This window comes from Chiloscyllium punctatum, chromosome 32 (genome assembly GCF_047496795.1).
Source record: "Chiloscyllium punctatum isolate Juve2018m chromosome 32, sChiPun1.3, whole genome shotgun sequence".
NCBI classification, from domain to species: domain Eukaryota; kingdom Metazoa; phylum Chordata; class Chondrichthyes; order Orectolobiformes; family Hemiscylliidae; genus Chiloscyllium; species Chiloscyllium punctatum.
In genome coordinates, this window is record NC_092770.1 from 71,614,313 (window position 1) to 71,630,815 (window position 16,503).

A 16,503-nucleotide genomic window follows, 5' to 3' on the forward strand; every position below is an offset into this window, starting at 1 on the left:
TCCAAATGGCTAGTTCTCCCTGTATTCCATGAGATCTAACCTTGCTAATCAGTCTCTCATGGGGAACCTTGTCGAACACCTTACTGAAGTCCATATAGATCACATCTACCGCTCTGCACTCATCAATCCTCTTTTTTTACTTCTTCAAAAAAACTCAATCAAGTTTGTGAGACATGATTTCCCATGCACAATATTACAAAGCACGCTAATATCCGTGCAACAAACACATGAAAGTTTTTTTTTAATTCTCAGGATGTAGTACATGCTTTGTTAGAATTATACAATAGTGTGTCTGTCATTAAAGATAAAATTACTGCCTACTCTCTCCTGTAACCCACTAAAATAAAACATGCAGTAAGTTACTGTCCTCTTTTTGTGAGAGATCAGAGATTTATTTTAGGTATCAACAAATCAAGACCTCCAGATTATTGTTTGCATTGTACCACTCAGTACCCTCAGACATCCATGTTCCATTTTACCTGGGCTTGTCCAAGAGTCAGAATTCGGGGAGTGATCAGTCCTCTCCTTCTGGTCTCCAAGTATTTGATTAGACAACTTTGTCCAGATGGATCTGGCATGCTAGAGACATCATTCCCTACACCCTGCATGATTGGTGCAGGTTAGGCTGAACTGACTTTCTCAAAGCTCAATGACTGGCCAGTTGCCTCTTGGCAGCTTCATTACATTTTTTGTGATCATCTTGCAGCCCTTCACGTGACTAGTATGGCACTAATTTCATCTTCTCGGTTTCCAAGTGGTCAGCCTTGTGATTGTGCATTTGTTACTAATTGAGCACTAGCTGAAACTTTATCAATTTAATATTTAATCTTATCCATAGAGGCATCTTGCAGGTTGTGTCCATTTAGTTCCTTTAGCATGAGTACAGCTACATTACATTAATCAGGTTATGGGCTTAGAATCAAGATAGCCAGAGCTTAAGAATTAAACATCACTTATCTTCAATTACTGAAACCAAACTTCAGGCCAGATTTGAAAAGGTAATAAAATCAGTTGAACTCCATTTTGCAGGTTCAGTGTGTTCCAACTCCCCCTACACTCCTCCCCACACCCCCTTCTTCAGACAATGTCTCAATCTCTCAGGGATTTGTTATTTGGATTGTATATCATTTCCCCAGTCACCAGGTGTCATACTGTTCATGGGGAGGCAATGACCTACTGGCATTATCACTAGATTATTCATCCAAAGACCCAGGCAATGTTCGAGGGACCTGGATTTGAATCCTAACATGGCAGATGGTGGAATTTGAATTCAGCAAAGAAAAATCTGAAAATATGTATCTAATTTGGCTCAGTAATTAGCACTGCTGCCTCACAGCACCAGGGACCCGTGTTCAATTCCAGCCTTAGGCTGTGTGAAGTTTAAACATTCTCCCTGTGTCTGTGTGGGTTTCTTCTGGGTGCTCCAGTTTCATCCTACAGTCCAAAGGTGTGCTAGTTCGGATGATTAAGTTGCCTGTAGTGTCCAGAGATGTGCAGGCTAGTTGGATTAGATATGGAAATTGCGGGATTACAGGGAATTGGTAGGGGGGTCTGGGTGGGATGTTCTTCCGAGGGGCAGTGTGGACTCAATGGGCCAAATGGCCTGCTTCCACTCTGTAAGGAATTCTATGATCTATAATTCTACAATGATGAGCACATTATTATTGATTGTCAGAAAATCCGTGTGGTTCTCTAATGTCCTTTAGGGAAGGAAACTGCCATCCTTACCTGGTCGGGCCTACATGTGACTTCAGACCCACAGCAATGTGGTTGACTCTTAACTATCCTCTGGAGGATGACTTTCTGCTGTGGGACTTCATGTGACTGAACAAACTATTTTTTAACCCAAACATCTTTGGAAATGGGATACCAAGCTCCTCCCAGTTTTTAATGTCAATGCTGCCATCCTTCAAAGAGGGTTTCAGGAGTGTCTTTGATGCATTTTGTTCCTTTATGACTTATTTCACTTTAGATGGAAAAGCTCAGCAAAGTGCACCTGTAAATTCCTGCCAGTTCCTTGGGGGGCAGGGGGCTTTGTATCAACTGGTTTGTGTAACAGTGAGTGAACAATATTCTATTCAGCTATGTTATGTTGGAAATTTGCTTTTTTCTCTTACCATTTCAAATCCAAATCCAATGCATGAGCATGGAATGTTCAGAATGAACCACGAATTCAGGAAACTTAATGTCCTGTTTTAGCCAGGAGAACTTTGCCCATGTACCTGGGCAATGCTGTTGGCATCACTTTACCAGCCATCTGGGATGTTAAGTATATCCCTCCCATGCTTCCTTGCTGTTTGTATGCTGGACATTGGTCTGTCTCTTTGGACCATCTCTTCCATCATTCCCATGAAGAACTTTGGGAAGCCATTCCAACATGATATCTTTGATGGAGAAGTACTTCATTACTATAAAAGGAATAGGAATGGATGAATGATAGTGATGTAAATGAAGAATCTAGTCTGAAAGCAGCAGGGCAGGGAGAGAAAATCAAGGAATGAAGAGAAACGCTATGAGAAAGCTGTTTTCAGAATGATGTAGACCTTAACATAAATAAACAGTTTACTGTATCACAGAGAGTGAGAGAGTCTTAATCTAAGTAAAGGAGAAACTAGGAATGCAAGGAACTTGTAACAGTAGCAGACTAGAAAGAGAGAATAGCCTCTTAGAACACAAGTCTGGACACCATCACTCAAGAAAACCAAGATGCACAGAAATCCGTGAAGGGACAGTTGGCAGGCAGAGCCCCTGGGAGTGGCACTATCTATAACTTGCCCTGTAGCAATCCATAGGTACGACAGAATTCTCTCAAGTATGTTTTGCAATGCTCTCTGGTGAGCCTAGTCAGGATTCTGTGTGACAACTGGTTTCTATACTGAGCACCAACTCAGCCCCTTCAAAAGCCAGAGAGGCACAGAACTCCAGCAGCTGGCCTAATCCAGGTTCAACACTTCTTGTGAGTGTAAGTGGTGCGGTGGTAGTGTCCCTACCCCTGAACCAGTAGGCTTGGGTTCAAGCCTGACCTGTTCCAGAAGTGTGTTCAAAAACTGCATGAATTTATGTAAAACTCCAAAATCTCACTTTTTAGATTAGAATCAATCTAAACATCATCGGGTCATAGACAGAGAACACAGGGGGCTAACACCTTCAACATATTGTCTAGCTATCACCCATTGTTAACAGCTAACCCGAGAATACAACTTTTAAAGAAAGGTTTTGTGATTTACACATGAAAGAAGTGAAACCATCACGGTATTCAAACAGATGAAAGACTTAACAGACAATCAATTTTTCAATGTATCATTTCAGTTACATTCGACTGTAAATTTATGCTATAAATTCTGTGTGTTAGGATTAAGCCCTTCACTACCACCTGATGAAGGAGCGACGCTCTGAAAGCTAGTGTGCTTCCAATTAAACCTGTTGGACTATAACCTGGTGTTGTGTGATTTTTAACTAAATGCATTTAGGCCTTTTTTTTAACCTTTGGTTGCTACCGTAATTCGAGCTGTCAGGTGCATCAAACATACACCACTGTTTAAAGAAGCAGGTACACCCATAAGCACACATAATGAAATACCCAACTGAAGAATTCTGAGATTTAATACAATTCAGAACATTGTGCCATTAGCTGCTAGTCTTTACTCTAGGTTGACATGAAACATCTTTGGATTCAAAATGAAAAGCCTTAGCTAGTAATGCTTTGGGAGCACTTGCACAAAATGGCTTGCAACAGTTTAAGAATGTCCACCATCACTTTTGTCAATGATGACGAAGAATAGGCAGTAAATGTTGATCTTTCCACTGGCACTCTCATTCCTAGGCTGAGTACAGCACAGAGGGAGAGCTGCCTTGTTAAAATTGCTGTCTTTCTGATGAGATAGGAGAATGAAATTCCATCTGCCTACTCAGGTAGACATATAAGATCCTATTGCATTATTCAGGGAAGAGCAGCCAAAACAGACTGACTGGTTGGAACAAATGTCCAGACGCGATAACATCTCAGTTTCAGCTTCACCAATCACTCACTGAATGTAAATATAAGATAAGAATTACTTATGACTTAAACCTACCTAAACATTCCAAATTTAAACTTATCAAACTTAAGTAGGTCAAATAACTACATTTCTTAGCTTAACTCATTGCCCTCACTTTAAGATAAAAAAGCAATGCTAATAGTTAGCAATCAACAACTATTGTCCTGTAAAGTAGTTCATTTTTTGATTTTCTCAATGAATATAAACAATATGTACACCTGATACAAGCTGCGTTGACTGAGTAAACACCCAATATGCTCTTAATTTGCATTGAATTTATGCTGAATACATACTCAGTTTCTATTTCAAAGGTTGGCACAGTAGCACAGTGATTAGCACTGTGGCCTCACAGCACCAGAGAACACAGGTTTGATTCCAGCCTCGGGTGACTGTTTATGTGGAGTTTGCATGTTCTTTCTATGTTTGTGTGGGTTTCTTCTTGGGTGCTCTGGTTTCCTCCCACTATCCAAAGATGTGCAGGTTTGGTGGATTGGCCATGCTAAGTTGCGCCATAGTATCCAGGGATGTATAGGTTAGGTGCATCAGTCAGGGATAAATGTAGGGGACTAGGTTTGGGTGGGGTACTCTTCAGAGGGTCAGGGTGGACTTGTTGGGTTAAAGGGCCTGTTTCCACACTGTAAGATTCTATCCTATAACATTTTTATTGTATCGGCCTGTTCAGTGATGTTATTACACCCATCTAGAGCGGGTGGGACTTGAACCCAGGACTCCATGGTCCAGAGATAGGACATTACCACTGTATCACAATGATCCTCTTAATATGTACAAAGTATGCACTGCAGCTGTTCTACCTGCTGCAGATATTGCTTCTCTTGTTACCACTGCTCAGTTCCATGCTCTAAGTGCTTGGGAGCCCATTACCTCTCACTCTACATATTGCCCCTGCCATTCAGTTCCTTCCTCTGGGCCTTACTTGACTCCCACTCCATCTATGGCTGCTTCTTCTAACTTAGCCACTGCCTGTCAGATCTCTGCTCCATGGAGCTTAGGTTATGCTTGTATAGACTGGGGGATAGATGTATTGCAAAGGGTAGAGAAGAGGACAGTCTCTGAAACATATTCAGGAGAATTTTCTACAAGAGGACATTTCCCAATCAGTGAGATATCGATTCAAGGGAAGGAGGTGACTCAAGTAGCAGTGCAGAAATATTTATGAGATGGTGATCATAGCATTGCAAGATTTAGGTTAGCTATAGGAAAGAATAGGGTGCCTCTGTAATGTAAAAATAATTAGTTGAGCCAATTTCAGTAAAGTAGAATGGACTTGGCCCAGATAAATTAGAACCAAAGACAAAACTGTCTCAGAATAATGGATTGACTTTTAATTGGAAATGGTTGCCGTTCAGTCAAGGTACATTCTGCAGGGGTAGGCAGACTGGCAAAAGCAGAGCTCCCTGAATGATGGAAAGCAAAATGAAAGAGAAAAGATGGTTGAAAAATGTCAACTTGATAATTCAAGTGGGATCCATGCTGAATACAGAAAGTTCAGGGGCAAAGCGATAAAAGAAATAAGAGAGAATACAAAAAGACAGTGAACAATACAAACATCTTCCATAAGCGTTTCCTCAACCTGGAAGAAGGTATATTGGAGAGTTCTCCAGAGGGTGATTATTTGAGTCACTGCTCTTCTGGATCCATATTAATGACCTTGACTTGGACATGACAGAAGAACCTCAAAATATGCAGATGACACTAAACATGGAAGCATCGTGATCAATGAGGACTTTAGTACTAAATCTCCTGAGGGAATGAATACATGACGGCCAAAATTTAATGTTGAGAATTACAAAATGATACATTTTGGGAGGGAGAACAAAATATAAACTAAAAGGTACAACTTCATAGGGGTTCAGGAGCAGAAGAAACTGCAGGCAAATGCACATAAAATGTTAAACGTTGCAGATGGTTTGAGAAAGTGGTTAATAATGCATTCAGGATTCTAGGCTTTATAAATAGAGGCATAGAATACAAGAACTAGGAACATATATTGAACCTTTACAAAACACTTGTTCGGCCTCAAGTGAAACATTATATCCAGTTCTCGGATAATTTAGGAAAGATATGAAAGCATTCTGCTGGATTGGTTCTGTGGACAAAGGACATCAATTATGTGAACAGTTTGAGGAAGTTGGGGCTGTTTTCTTTTACAAACAGAAAGCTGAATGCCGGTTTGATGGTAGAACTGAAAATCATCAGGGGTCCAGACAGAGTAAACTTCTCCCCCAGTCATGAAAGAGTTGAAAATCAAAGAACATCAATTTAAAGTCGATTGGCAAAAAATTATTTACGCAGTCAGTGGTTAGAGTCTGGAGTGCATTTTCTGAGATTTTGAAGGTGACAGATTCAATTATGGCTTTTCAAAAGGAATTGGATAATGATCTGAAATGGAAAGAAATTGCAGGACTGTAAGATAAAGGCAGGCAAGCGAAGCCAGCTCAGTAGATCTTACAAGGAGCTGACACAGGCATGATGGGCCAAATAGTCTCCTTATATGCCACAACCATTTTCTAATTCCATGATAGGTAAAGAACTTCAGGTCCTTATGAGCTACAACACACCTTTATCACTCAATATCAAGTGAAATTATATCATGATGGAGACTGTAGAAATTAGACCTGTTGTTTGTATTGAATATCTTAATATCTTATGCAGTTCCAGGCGTAGTATTTTTTTTTCAGAAAGGAAGGAACGTTTTGTATTTGCATAGCACTATTCAAAAATTCATGGCCACTTAAAGTGCTTTACAGGCAACAAAATACTTTTAAAAATATAACCACTATTAGATTGTAAGGAACAAAGCAACCAATTTATAGAGCAAGGTTCCATCATCAACATAATGATAGTTAGTCAGATTTAGTGATGTGGGATGAGGGATAAGTATTGGCCTGGATATCAGGGAGAGCTACTCCCTCTTCTCCAAATAGTCCTACTGAATGTTTTGTGCACACCTTAGAAAGTAAACAAAACTTTAGTTTGAAACCTCATGTAAAAGAAAGCATTTCTGACAGTGCAGTTCTACCTCAACCCCACACTAAAATATCAGCTGAACTTTGTGTTCTTATGTGAATTTCAAACCCACAACCTTATGACTTGGAAGCAATAATGCCATTATTGAGTCTAAGTTGAATCTAGAGCATGGAGTGAAAAACATTCTAACCTCTGAAGATTCATTCGATTGATACCTGGATTCAGGTGGATGGGAGGGTTACCTTATAAGATAAGGGTATGATTTCACTTTACCTTCAGTTTGAGGGAGAGAGGAAATAGTTTTGTTTTCTAAATAAAGGCAATTACATGGGCACAAAAGCAGAGTTCGCCAAAATGAATAGGCAAATTAGCTTAAAGGATAGTTTAACAGAGTTGCAATGAAAAAACATTTAAGGGGATATTTCAGAATGCACAGAATAAATACATCCCAAAGACAAATCTAAGGGGCAGACCCATCATATCTAGAAAATTTAACACTACAAATGTTGTGCCATTTTACAAAAAACGGAAGGATAGCCCAAATAATTATAGACCGGACCTTGATGGTGTGTACTTTATTGGAATTAATATTGAGAGACAGGATTAACTGTTACTTGAAGAGTCAAGGATTAAAAATGAATAGTCAGTATGGATTGGTTAAGGAAAGATCATAGCTTACTAACTTAATTTGAACCTTTGAAGAACTAACAAAATTGATAATGATAGTGCAGTGGATGCTCTCAACATGGATTTTAGCAAAACATTTGACAGGCAGATAGTTAAGGTTAAATAAAACATTTGTAATACAAGGAATGGTGTATTTGTCTGCCAGGGTTAAGAAGGCAGTTTTGGTTTCAGTTGGGGATTCTATAGATGTTTTGACTGAAGACAGATGTGTTACGCTGTTTGTTATGAAATTGATGGCATATACTGCACCCTTAAGAGAGTGTGAATGCTGCTCTGAACTGAGAGCTTACAAGCACCTGTGTAAGCAGTCTCAGACTGTACTGGAAAATTGAAAATATGTAACATTTGGCTGTGAAATGGATACCTGAATTGGTTGCTGTTTTGATAACCATCCAAATTTAACCAATCAGTTTAAATTATGCCCTAGGATACTAAAACCCAATCAAGTTTGAATTTATTATGTTGCCAACATCAAACCAATGAGATGATCTGATGTTGGGGCATAAAAAAGGGGCATTTTGAAAATCAGACAGAGTTACTGCCATCAAGACATACCCAAGAAATTAGGAAACACTCTCTACCAAAGGTACCTTTTCATATGAAACATATATGCAGTAAAATGAAAGAAGATGACCCAGGGAGATCTTCAGCCAGAAGAAGAAAGACACTGAAGCTGACAGGTGCTATATGGTTTTGAAATTAAGTTGATGCAATTTTAGTAAGTGTTTTATTGGAACAGTACATTGTTATGGAGTTGGAGGCAGGTAATAAGCAATTAAGAGAAAGGGGTGTGAATAGTTGTTGTTTAATGTTCACTGAGAGTTAAAAAAATGATTATATTATTTTCTTTAAATAGTGAAATTTGGGAGTTCTTTGTCACTCACATTGTAAGAGATTATGAGGTGACGTGAGTTTTTCTGGGTGTTTGGTTGAATTAACAGAAGGGCTCACCATTGTGTTGTAACACATTGTAGATTTCAGTCTGGGATCTAACTTGTACAGTATCAATATCAGCTAGGATCATGGCATTAAAAACTGGGAACTAGAAGTAAAAATTACTATGGATGCAGGTGAGCTGAATAAGATGCATGAGCTATATGCAGATTTTGTTTTATCAAAAGAAAGCATAATTCATTTTCCTTCAAATAATGGTGTTAAACCCATAAATATATTTAAGGATACAGGAGCTGCTCAAACTCTTGCTGGATTTAGTTTTCCTTACTGACAGTCCATTGAATGTCAAGTATTAGTAAAGAGGGTAAACGGACAGTATATCCCAATTGTACAAAGTTAGGGTTTGACTTGTTATCCAACCAGTGGTAGTAGGAGTAGATAGGAAATTATCCATGGCTGGAGTGGATCTACTGCTGGATAATGATTTGTTGGAATGAAGGTTACAGCTTCACTCATAATTACAGAAACCCCATGGGGGGATTAGAGAGATGAAGGGTTCCAAGAACAAGTACCAGTCATTTTTCAATTCCATTGCCAGAGATCAAAGTAATACCACAGCCAGATATTAGAATGGTTGAAACTTTACTGAATGATGAGAATAATTCAGAGGAAGTGTTTGGTATATCTGTGTTAATTGAGGCTTAGAAAGCAGATCCTGAATTAAGTAAGTCAGCATGGACAGCTCACACTGAAGCTGAGTTCTGAGAATATTAAAGATAGATTCCTGGTGAGGATTTGGAGAGTTTCTCGCAGAACTGTGGATGAAGAATAGTGGCACCAGATAGAGGCACTACCCAGATAACATGAGGAAATAAAGCAAATTGTGCATGAAGTTCCCATGGCAGGTGTATAGGAATAGTGAAACCTCAAGCATTAATAAACATGCATTAATAAATAAGGATAGAGTGCCGCTCTGTAAAACATACCGTACATTTCAGATAGTAGTTAAGCCTCAACACATAATCAAACTGCTACCTATAATACCCAGTTTTTGAAGAACTATTTGGTAGGGCATTAGTCAATGTAGAAGAAACTTATGGTTGTAATAAATAAATCACTAGTCTGTTTGGAAAATAATGAACACAAAGCTTTAATTGAGATATATAGATGCATAACCCTGTCATAACAAAAGATGGACAGGAAAAGTTGGATGCAGTTAGAAAAATATGAAACAATTGTTAGTGTCTTGTACAAATTCATCTCAACCATCAAGCTTAAAATTTTGATTATGGTACTCAAGAAATAGCAATTCTGACCAATGTTCAGAGGACAAGGAAAAGCAGGAACATTCTGTGGAACAAAATGAATGCAATATCGTTGAGCATCCTTTAACAGTCTCCACGGTAGCATCATATCAAAATCATCATGTGCAATGAAATTTTCAATGAACAAATTAATGACAGCATCAGTTTACAAACAACTTCATCTCATTAACATAAATACTTAAAAGAAATGTAAAGGAAGGGAAGGAAAGCAACCCTTCAATTCCGGTGGTCCTGTTTCCCACCATTATCAACCATGTCTTGTCTGTCTTTTTTAATAATGGATAAAGTGTAAGTTATAGATTAATTAGCTAAAAATCATATTTTCTAATTTCCATCAGTTAAAGACTATTTATTTGTAACAAACAGTAAGTACTGAATTGTGATGAATGTTTTCTTTTGAAGTAAACTTATCAGTCAGATAAATTAGGACTTTGGGTAATTGGACTAAATCTTTTCTGGGGCTTTATATCTCCAACTCCATGAGTCATGGCACCAAAAAAATGAGGGAGCATATAAACTTTGAACGTAAACTAGTAAGTAATGTAAAAACAGACAGTAGGAGCTTCTTTAAATATATTAAAAGGAAAAGAGAGGCCAAAGTAAACATAGGCCCCGAATTATTAAATAATAATGGGGAATCAGGAAATGGCAGAGGAGGTTAATAAGTACTTGCATCAGTTTATATGATAGAAGGCACTAATACCGTTTCAAAATGATTATACATCAAGGCCAAAGGTGGGAGAAAAATATAAATAACTATTGTGAGAGAAACAGTACTAAGGGAAGTAATGAGCCTAAGGTCCAATAACTCTCTTGAACCTGATGGGTTATATCGTGGGATATAAAAAAAAGCTGCACAGATCATGGATGCACTGGCAGTAATCTTCCAAGAAACCGTAGATTCTGGGGAAAAAAGATCCCAGAGGATTGCAAAACTGCCAATGTGATGCTTTTATTCATAAATGGAGGTAGATTAAAATAAAGATAACTGTCAGCCAGTTAGTTTAACATTTGTCATTTGGAAAATATTAGAGTCTACTTTCAAGGATAGAACAGCAAAGAATTTAGAAATACATGATATAATCAATCAGTATTTATCAGAATTCTTTGAGAAGGTAACAAACAGGATAGATAAAAGGAAAACAGAAGATGTAATATAATTTAATTTCCAGAAAGAGTATGATAAGGCACTGCACAAAAAAAGCTACTGAATACAATAAGAGCCAATGATATTGGGAATAGTATATTAGCATGGATAAAGAAGACAGAGTTGGAATGGGGGGGAGCATTTTCAGGTTTGCAACAAATAGTGGAGTGCTACTTGAATCAGTACTGGAACCACAATTATTTACATTATACATTGATTTATATGACAGAAATGAACATGCCATCACCAAGTTTGTAAATTATATAAAAATATGCCAGACGTCAAATGGTGAAGATGACACAGATTTTACAGATGGACAATAACAGATTGGGCAAAAACTTGGTTGATGGAATATAATGTGACAAAATGTGAGGTTATGCCCTTTGGCAGGAAAACTGTATATTAATTAAACAGAGAATGACTGTAGAAAGCTGCAGCAGAGCGTGATTTCAGGGTCCTCATTCCTGAATCACAAATAACTATCCAAGTTAAGTGGGTGATAGGGAAGGTAGATGGAAAGTTGGACTGTTTTCAAAGGAAAAGAGTGTAAAAATAGGAACACAAACAAAAAGTGCTGAAGAAACCCTGTGGGATCTGTGGAGAGATAGCACGGTAATGTGAGCAAGGACTCGGAATATTAGCTCTGCTTTCTCTACACATGTGCTTCCTGACCTGCTGAGTTTCTCCAGCAACTTCTGTTTTGTTTTCAGATTTCCAGCATCCACTGTTCTTTGTTTTATAAAAATAGGGATGCCTTGATAAATTAAACAAGGCTCTAGTTAGACTGCAATTGGAATATTATGAACAGTTGGCTCTCTTAACATAAGGAAAGATAAACTGGCAGTGGAATCAGTCCAGAGAAGGTGAACTCAGTGGATCCTGGCTATGGAAGCATATTTTTTAAGAGGAAAGGTTATGTTGAGCATCTACCCATTGGAATTTAACAGAGAGAAAAAAATGATTGAAGCATCTAGGATTCTTAGGAGTTTTGACAGGGCAGGTGCAGATTGGTTGTTCTTGCTTATGGGAGAGTCTAGGACAGAGGACATAAACTCAAAGTAAGGGAGCACCCATTTAAAGCAGGAATGAGGAAGAATGTTTCCTCTCCAGGCATAATGAATCTGCAAAATTCTTTACCTCAAAGGCCATACAGTAAAGACCATTAAGTATACTCAAGGCTCAGTTGGACAGATTTTTAATCATAGGGCAAGTGAAAGTTTATGGGGAAAAGGCAGGAAAGCAGATTTGTGAATTATCAGATCAGCCATGATCTCGCTGAATGGTGGAGTAGACTTGATGGGCCGAATGGTCTAAGTTGGCTCCCATGTCTATCTTATGGTCTTTACAGTAATCGTAGAGCAGAATTTCAACTGAAATGCTTGTATCCAGCAATTCATTCATTCAACAGCACAGAAAGGCCAACATTACACTTTAGCTCAGTTTGCTCATCAGTATGTTGTTCAGTCTGAATCTGTTATTCTAAAGTAGTTTTATAATAGCTCTCACAATTGCCTGGAAATTAGAATGAGATGAGGCTCCACCATGCTGTTTGTTCTAGCATGACACTGTAGTACTCATAAAGAAGTAAATCACTAATGTGCATTCAACTAGCTGCCTTATAATATTATTACACCTTTTTTTGAAGATGGAATCCATTAAACTTTGGCAACATATTCCTGGTATGAAGGACAATGTCTGCAGGCAATTATGGAGAAAGAACCAATCATTTCCATTCACTGTATGAATTTTGTGCTTAAAATATATATGCAATCAACGCAAAAAAAACTATTTAGTTCCACAAGCCTATTCTTTTCACAAATCATGTGCATTGAGTTCTGCTCCATGTAGTCTCCTGAGGACTATTTCAAAATAAAAACTCACAAAAACAATTCAACGTAACTGCAGAATATCTATCCACCTCAATGCTGAAAAGTCACCATTTGACAGATGGTAGCCTTGTACACCTTAGTAACAAAAGGTTCTGCATTTAATTTCCACTCCAAGTTTTAAGTTTAAAGGTTGATGCAGTGTTGAGGGAGCACAGATGATGGTTGACTTTCAGATGAGGTACTACACTGAGGCATCGTCTGTCTGCTTGGGTGAATGAAAAAGATTCCCATGGCACTATTTTGAAGAGGAGGGAGTTTCTACCTGCTATTGTGGCTACAATCTATTTAGAGCATAGAACAGAACAAGACAGGAATTGGCATTCGGCCCACGATTCGGCCCAACATGGCGCCAAATTAAACTAATCCCTTCTGCCTGCCCTTGCTCCATATCCCTCTTTTCCTTGCATACTCATGTGTTCATCTAAAAATCCCTTAAATGCCCCTATCGTATCCACCTCCACCACCACCCTGACAGCATGTTCCAGACTTCTACCACTCGTTGTGTAAAAAAACTTGCCCCTCACATCTCCTTTGAACTTTCTCCCTCTCATCTTAAATGCATACCCCCTAGTATTAGACATTTCAACTCTGGGGTAAAGATTTTGACCGTCAACCCTATTTATGCATCTCATAATTTTATGGAGTTCTCCCCTCAGCCTCTGCTGTTCCACAGAAAGCAACCAGAGTTTTTCTAGCCTCTCCTTGTAGCTCATTCCGTCCAATCCAGGCTGCATCCTGGCGAAGCTTTTCTGCACCCTCTCTAAAGCCTCCACATCCTTCCTATGTAGTGGTGATCAGAATTGAATGCAGTACTCTGAAGTGTGGTCTAACCAAAGTCTTATAAAGCTGCAAGATGACATCTTGACTCTTGTACTCAATTCTCTGACCAATAAAGATAAGCATGCCATATGCCTTCTTTATTACTCAATCTACTTGTGCTGCCACTTTCAGGGAGCTATGGACTAGAACTCCAATATCTCTCCGAACATCGCAGAAACACATTAGCTGGTCACTATTGCATTACTATGCTTTGGAGATTGCTTGGCTCTGATTAGGTGCTACATTTCTGACATTACAACAATGATCATACCACAATACATATTTGATTGGCTGCAAACTGCTTTGATACGCTTAGTGATTTTAAAGATTATTATGGAAATGCAAATCTTCCTTTCATGCCGTGATTATTGGCACTGGCCAGTTACTTTCCCAAATGGTACTTACAGAGTCTCGGCTGATCAGGAACCACATCATGTTACAAAATCTTGTTTCTTTATTCCAATAATCTTCATCTCCAATTTTAACCAGTTATATTCTACCATATTTGGGGAATATAACATATCTTTAGCTGCTTTTGTTGACATGCATAGTTCTGTGTGTTGAAGGATCTACCAAATCTCATTGTCTGATGTAGTGGTATGCCTAAAAATGCACTTTCTTCATTGTTTCAAGCACTGAATTCACATATCAGGAAGCAAACCTCAACATTATCTTCCAAACACATTATTCCTACCATCCAGATGGGCAAAGTGATATTGTTCATAATAAATCTACCGTCTGTTCTGCTATAATACATGTTTCTTCAAAGTGAATTGGCTTTAAAGCAATTGAAGAATTTTAGACCGTTATTTATAGAACGCCAAATATTTTTACCTTATTGGCTATAATGTGATTCCAGCCCCATTAGTTTAAATGGTGCAGCTATTATGTGATTTTCTTATAACTTAAGATCACATGAGAATGGAACTATCGTGTTATATTAGAACTGACTGTATATATTTATGCACTATGTGAAAGTCTAGAAGATGTGCAACTATTGGGACATTTCCCAAAATTAAAAAGGTTTTTAACCATGTAGCTTCTTGGAAAATGAGGTCAATAGTTGATTATACATTGTAGTTTTCCTGCTGTTTACAAATAGTCAAATGATTTTAAAGAAAGAGACAATTAAAACGTTTACAGCAACAAGACTTGGAATTTATAGCTTTTAATTGGTTAGAAAAATTGGCTTTGGAAAATATTACGGGGGCCGATGGCCTGATGGCTGGATTTGATTGCTGTTTTCACAAAACTGTGTGATCAGTAATGAAAGGAAAGTCTGGAGCTGCGAGGCTCTCACTCTCGTTTTCTCTTATTAGAACTTCTTGGGAGCTTGTTAAAGTTTCCAAATGTTGATTGAAATAACTCCAGAAAAGCCGGTATCTCATCACCAAGTCACCCTTTATTTATAAGCAGAGAGTCCTTGACACTCATCCAGCTCCCTCAGAGCCAGCTCTAAGAGTGAACAGAATATCTGCCACTCCTGTTTATATCTGTCAGCCAGGGCTCCCAGATTGGACCAGGTTAACAGTTCCCAATCAGGAAACTCATATTCTATAAGGTCCACCTAGTTGATCTTGTTACACTATACTACATGAGTATTTGTGACTATCTTATACATACTGAAAATCCTAAAACCCTGAAAGCTGTCACTGTTTTCCAAAGATTCAAATTGAGCATGATTTTTTTCCTACCTGAAAATCTTCCATTAGTCTACAGCTGTCAACAATTCGATTTCATTGACAAAAAAAACCAGCGGACAGTGAAAATCAACAAATTCTAATCTTTGTTGTCAGGTGTGACGTTGCCTTTGCCCCTTTTATTAAACAAGGATATACCATCTCTGCAGAGTTGGATATATGTGGCTTGAGTGTGTTGGTGTTGAGATTCAAATGGGTCATAGAGTTCTAACTGCAGTAGTTCAGGAAGGCAGCTCATTACTACCCTCTTAAACAAAACTAGAACAACTGTTGGCCAGCTAGCAATGTCCATGTCCTATCAGCGATTATTTTTTATATCAAAGTTCAAGATGATAGTTTTGTTGTTAACCTGTTTGTCCAATTAATTGTCGAAATTATTTTTATTTTCCAATGAATGGATCATTTCTCCAGGTTTATTAAAGATACTTCGTGAAATTCTCTTTTATTCTGGACGTAGTGCAAAAAAGGGATGGAGAGTTACATCCAGTTCTGCTTGCCCTGTTATAGGAAAGATATTACCTAATGGGAGAGGGTCCAGAAAAGAATTACCAGGATGTTTCCAGGAATAGAAGGTTTGAGTTGTAGGGAGTGGTTTTTCACTGGAGCATTGAGGGGTGACCTTATAGAGGTTTTTAACATCATGAGGGCTATAGATAAGGTGAATGGCAGGCAGGTGTATTTTCCCACCAGTAGGGGATTTCAAGACTAAGGACCATTAAGGTGAGAGGAGAAAGATTTAAAAAGGACATGGGGGGCAATGTTTTTATGCAGACAGAACTTTCAGAGAAGGTGATGCACGCATGTATAGTTACAATCTTTAAAGGACATTTTTGATAAGTATATGAATAAGAATGGTTTGGAGGGATATGGGCCAAGTGCAGGCAAGCAGGCTTAGTTTTGTTTGGGATTACGACTGGCATGGACTAGTTGGACTGAAGATACTGTTTCCATGCTGTATGACTCAATGACTCTATGATTAATACTAATGGTATGAGCAGTTCAGTAATAGGGTTCAAT